Raw genomic sequence first — 4992 nt, 5'->3', positions numbered from 1 at the left:
GGTCTTCTGTGGCTGCTTTTCTTGAAACTCACAAGAAGAAAGGGTAATTTTAATAGAATCAATGATATCTGAGAAGGAAAGTCCAAAGTCAGCTTTGCACTTATTTGGGAATTTAATGAATGGCCCACATTCTGGGGAAGAATGTAAATTGTTAGTGATTTTGTTCTTGAGTGTAAGTGTATATAAATCATGGTATTGGTATCCTTGGGCAATGTGAAGGGAATGAGAACTGCTCTGGCTATCTAAGGATTTACAATCTCCAGGTAGCTGTGATAATTTAGAATGAGTGGAGTTGGGAAGACTTCTTTTGAGAGAACTATTGAGGACTATTGAGAAGACTGTTTCATTAAACATAATGTGCATGTCGGCCATTCAGGTAAGTTGATAATAATGTAAGTTTCTTGGACACACCCCAGACTCTAATTTAGATAATTGTTTATAATTACCTCTTGTAGCTATGATGCAGATGGACACAATCAGGAATTGTTGGTTTAGAAAAAGAATTCTATGATTTGGCTCTAAGAGGCCATTCTCAGTAACAAAACTGTGGCATAAGATGAAAGCAAGCATGGGGCACCAAAACTTGCTGAGCTAGAGAGATAGCAGACAAATGCAATGGATGGGTAAGAAACCTTAAACATAGACACCACAATGGAGAATGTGGAATACCATTTTAAAATTCAAAATTCTTTACCACCTCCAATTTTTTCAGTAGTTTCTTGAACTTCAGCCCATAAGTTACAATTTTTTTTCTTTTCAAATTATTTTTTTAACTGGAGGATAGTTGCTTTACAGAATTGTGTTGGTTTCTGCCAAACATCAACACGAATCAGACATAGGTATACATATGTCCCCTGCCTTTTGAACCTCTCTCCCACTACCATTTTTAAGTATTCAAATATTATTTCTTTTTTTACAATTTTAAATTTTATTATTAAAATTACAAGTCATCAGTTTTACAAGCTTAACCTTATAAAGCTGAAGCAATACCTTCTCAAGCACTGTCAGCTACTAGATTGTTCTGGAGGCAGCTACACTGCATTTAAAAAAAAATAATTTTATTGAAGAATGATTGGTATACAAGATGCTGCACATATTTAGTGTATAAAACGATGAGTTTGGAGATAAGTATCCTACCATGAAACCATTATTGCTGTATATGCCACAAATATGTTCATCCCCTTCAAAAGTTTCTTCCTGCCCTCTTTATTATTATTTTGTGATAAGAACACTAACAACAAAATCTAGCCTCTTAGCAAACTTTAAGGATGTGTGGTTAATTTTAAGTGTCAACTTGATTGGCCAATGCCCAGATAGTGTGTAAAACATATCTGGGTGTGTCTGTATGTTTCTGGAAGAGATTAGCATTTGAACCTGTAGAATGAAGAAAGAAGATTGGCAGTGCAGGTGGGCATCATCTAATCCATTTAGGGTCTGAATAGAACAAGAAGATGGAGGAAGGGTAAATTTGCTCTCTTTGCTTGAGTTAGGACATTTATCTTCTCCTGCCATTTACTATCAGTACTTCCGTTCCTCAGGCCTTCAGAGTCAGACTGGGACCTTCTCTGTCAGTTTCCCTGGTTTTCAGCCTTTTGGACTCAGACCGAATTCACCACCAGATTCCCTGTATTTCCATCTTGGAGATACTAGATTATCAGACTTTTCTGCCTCCATGATAAAATCTTGACCCTTATTTCTCTCTCTGGAGAACCTAATAGGATACAATATAGTATTATTACCTATAAGGCACCATGATGTACATTTTATCTTTAAAACTTATTCACCTTGCATAACTAAAATTCCATAAGTTGCCATTTTAATGGGATCACTGCTACCATCACTATTATTCTCTATTGTGATTTGCAGACCATAGGGAATAAACACTGTTTCATGTTCCAGGGGTGCTGGATCTCAAAGTATAGTCTCTAGGCCAGCAGCATAGCATCACCTGGGACCTTGTTAGAGCTGCAAATACTCAAGTCTCCCTCTCAGGTTTGCTGAATCAGAAGCTCTCTGCATACCTGGTGTGTGCATGCTCAGTTGTGTTGGACTCTTTGTGACCCTATGGACTATAGTTCACCAGGCTCCTCTTTTCTTGGGATTTTCCAGGCAAGAATGCTAGAGTGGGTTGCCATGTCCTCCCCCAGGGGATGTTTGCAACTCAGGGATCCAACCAGTGTTTCTGGCATCTCTTGCATTCCAGGCAGATTCTTTTTTATTTTTTTTCCCCCAAACTGAGCACACCTTTATTTCAGACAAGTGCAGTCTAGTTCAGGCAGGCGGGTACTCTGTACACATTCATGGTCCATATCCTCACACCCTCTGGTAGGTCCCTGGAAGCCCCGCACATCATACTGCTAAAAATCATAAGATTCCTAGGGAACCTGATCTAATAGTTTGTCCCAAACAACAGATTCCCTTTCTATGAGTAAAATCAGCACCAGCTGACAGAGAATCATACTGCAAACAATCACAGTGATTCTCATTCACAAAGAAGACTATACTAATGCTTCAAGCATAAAGATTAATTATGAATGTCAGAGAGCCTGATTTGATTGCATCAGCCACCTCAAAGAGGAAAGCAAGTGACGCTCCTCCTGGGAATTCAGTACAACCTGTCTGAGCAAGGCCTCAAGACCCTGGAGAGGCAGCCACGTGACCAGAGGGCTCCACTCACGTGGGGAGATCCCTGCGATGCGTCTTTTCTGGCTGCTTCCCTCCCTGAGGTCCATTCCACTGGCTTCAAAACATCTTGATCCTCTGGTCTCAAGGCCACAATTTGGGAGACTTTTGGTCATAATCTTTACAGTTCCAAGAATTCATCCTTGATGAACCCAAGCGTGATGTGACCTGTCCAAAACCTAGATTTTCTCCTAGTGTGAAGGCCTTTCTGCAGGCTGCATGTATGTACATGTATGTATTGGCTCCTCTGGGAGATAAAGTCCTTCCTCTTTGGCAGGAGAATAGAGCATGGCCATGCTGTGTTAGTTATTAGCTCTTTTTACTGTGTGTCCTCATGTGAGCAGCAACTGAACCAGCTATTGCTGCATTCTTCTTGTTCTGGCCAAAATAATCTAGAAATTCATCATCTGGTCCAATCAAGTACATTATGATCGTATGGTTCACTATGTAGTCCTCATCTTCATCCTTGGGGCCAGGGCTGTAAAACAGTCTGAATGCTCTGGACACTTGATCAATCTCTTCTTTTGTGCCAGTCAAGCCAATCAGTTTGGGAGAAAATTCTTTTACATCATTGGCGATGGCGTCTCTTTTGTGTCCCTCTCTGGGTCAAAAGTGATCAAAAGCAGAGTTAAATTTGGCAGAGCCGGAATACCGTCTATTTCATCCACGACTTGAATCATTTTTTCTAGTTCTTCTGGACAGAACTAGTTCTTCTAGTTCATCAGAACAATGAGTAAAGCCAAAATAAATCAATACCCATTGACCCAGGTAGTCCTTATCAGTTTGGGGCTCGCCAGTATGAGTTGTGAGGGAAAATGGGCCCCCAAGTAAAGGCTTTCCAATGCTTCGCTGCTGTTCCTGCTCCAGTTTCTCTGTCTTTTCTTTCTTGAAGTACTTCATTCCAGCCCATAAAGCTCCTCTAATAGCGAATGTGACGGCTAAAGGCTTCCGGGAAACAGGCCCGGGCTCCCAGGGGCGCGTGGGGTCTCTGCTGCCCTCCCGTTCCGGGGTCCTGAGGACCGGGGCAGGGGCGACATCGCAGTGCCCAGGGGGCGGCTCCCCAGGCAGCAGCCAGCGAGCCCCGAGGCCCGCCAGGCCTCCCCAGCAAGACCCTCGCGGTCCCCTTCCCTGAGCCCCAAACCCGGAATCCGAGAGGCAAGAGACGCCGAAGTTGGCTGCCCGGAAGCCGCATTATCCCGCCGGCACCAGTGACAGCCTCGCCATAAGCTCGAGACCGCAGGCAGATTCTTGACCAGTGAGCCGCTGGGGAAGCCCGGAGCTTTCTGAGGTGGGGCAAAAAAATGGGTTTTAAGAAACTCTCCAGGTGATTCTGATGCATTGCTGATGTTTAAGAACAACTATCCCAGGGAAATAAACTTTTATTTAGTAGACATTTCTGCATCATTAACTGACGTGGAGTAGATGGAGTCATCAGTATCAGACAAAACTTAACAACAACAACCAACAAAAAGCCAATCTGGACTAATAATAATAGTGATAGCTAGTTCTTAGAGAACTTGTGTGTGTCTGTGTGTTCAGTCATGTCCGACTCTTTGCAACTCCATAGACTGTAGCCCACTGGGCTCGTTTGCCCATGGAATTTTCCAGGCAAGAATATTGGGTCAGGTTGCCATTCCTACTCCTGGGGATCTTCCCAACTCAGGGATCAAACATGCATCTCTTGTCTCTCCTTCATTGGCTTTCACAAATTTGGGGAAAAAAAAAAAAACGTATGTATAAAGAAAGGATAGAGCCATAAACTTGCCCATTAATTTATCTAATATAATTTTGTTCAGTACACTAAATATATATCTGTTTACAGAGTCTGGTATCAAACAGGCAAACATATCACAGAAGATATATGGAATAATGGAAATACTGTGGACATGGAGAGAGCTAATCCTGGCATTGCCATTTAAGAATTGTGTAAGACAAATTAAACCCTAAACTGGAGGAGCTCCGGATAAAAGCACCAAATGGTTAAATGATAAATGCTTCTCACTGAAATGTATCCCCATATGCATCTTAAAGGCTTCCCTGGTGGCTCAGTGGCTAAGAATCCACCTGCCAAACAGGAGACGCTGGTTTGATCTCTGGGTCAGAAATATCCCCTGGAGAAGGAAATGGCAACACACTCCAGTATTCTTGCCTGGAAAATTCCATGGGCCGAGGAGCCTGGCTGGGCTACAGTCCATGGGGTCGCAAAGAGTTGGACACGACTTAGCTACTAAACAACAACAGGCATGGCACTTACTGGGGAACAGCTCCTCACTGAGAAATGACAGACTTAGATGATGCCTAAAGTTCTTT

At 42.6% G+C, this 4992-nt stretch overlaps 1 pseudogene; it reads right to left on the bottom strand.

The window, feature by feature from the left end:
- Positions 1-2991: 2991 nt before the first annotated feature.
- On the bottom strand, positions 2992-4021 carry LOC110152672 (protein SCO1 homolog, mitochondrial-like; annotated as a pseudogene).
- Between the last annotated feature and the right edge of the window lie 971 nt (positions 4022-4992).

Source organism: Odocoileus virginianus, chromosome 2, assembly GCF_023699985.2.
Source record: "Odocoileus virginianus isolate 20LAN1187 ecotype Illinois chromosome 2, Ovbor_1.2, whole genome shotgun sequence".
Taxonomy (NCBI): Eukaryota; Metazoa; Chordata; class Mammalia; order Artiodactyla; family Cervidae; genus Odocoileus; species Odocoileus virginianus.
This window is presented reverse-complemented; position numbering and strand designations above follow the sequence as displayed.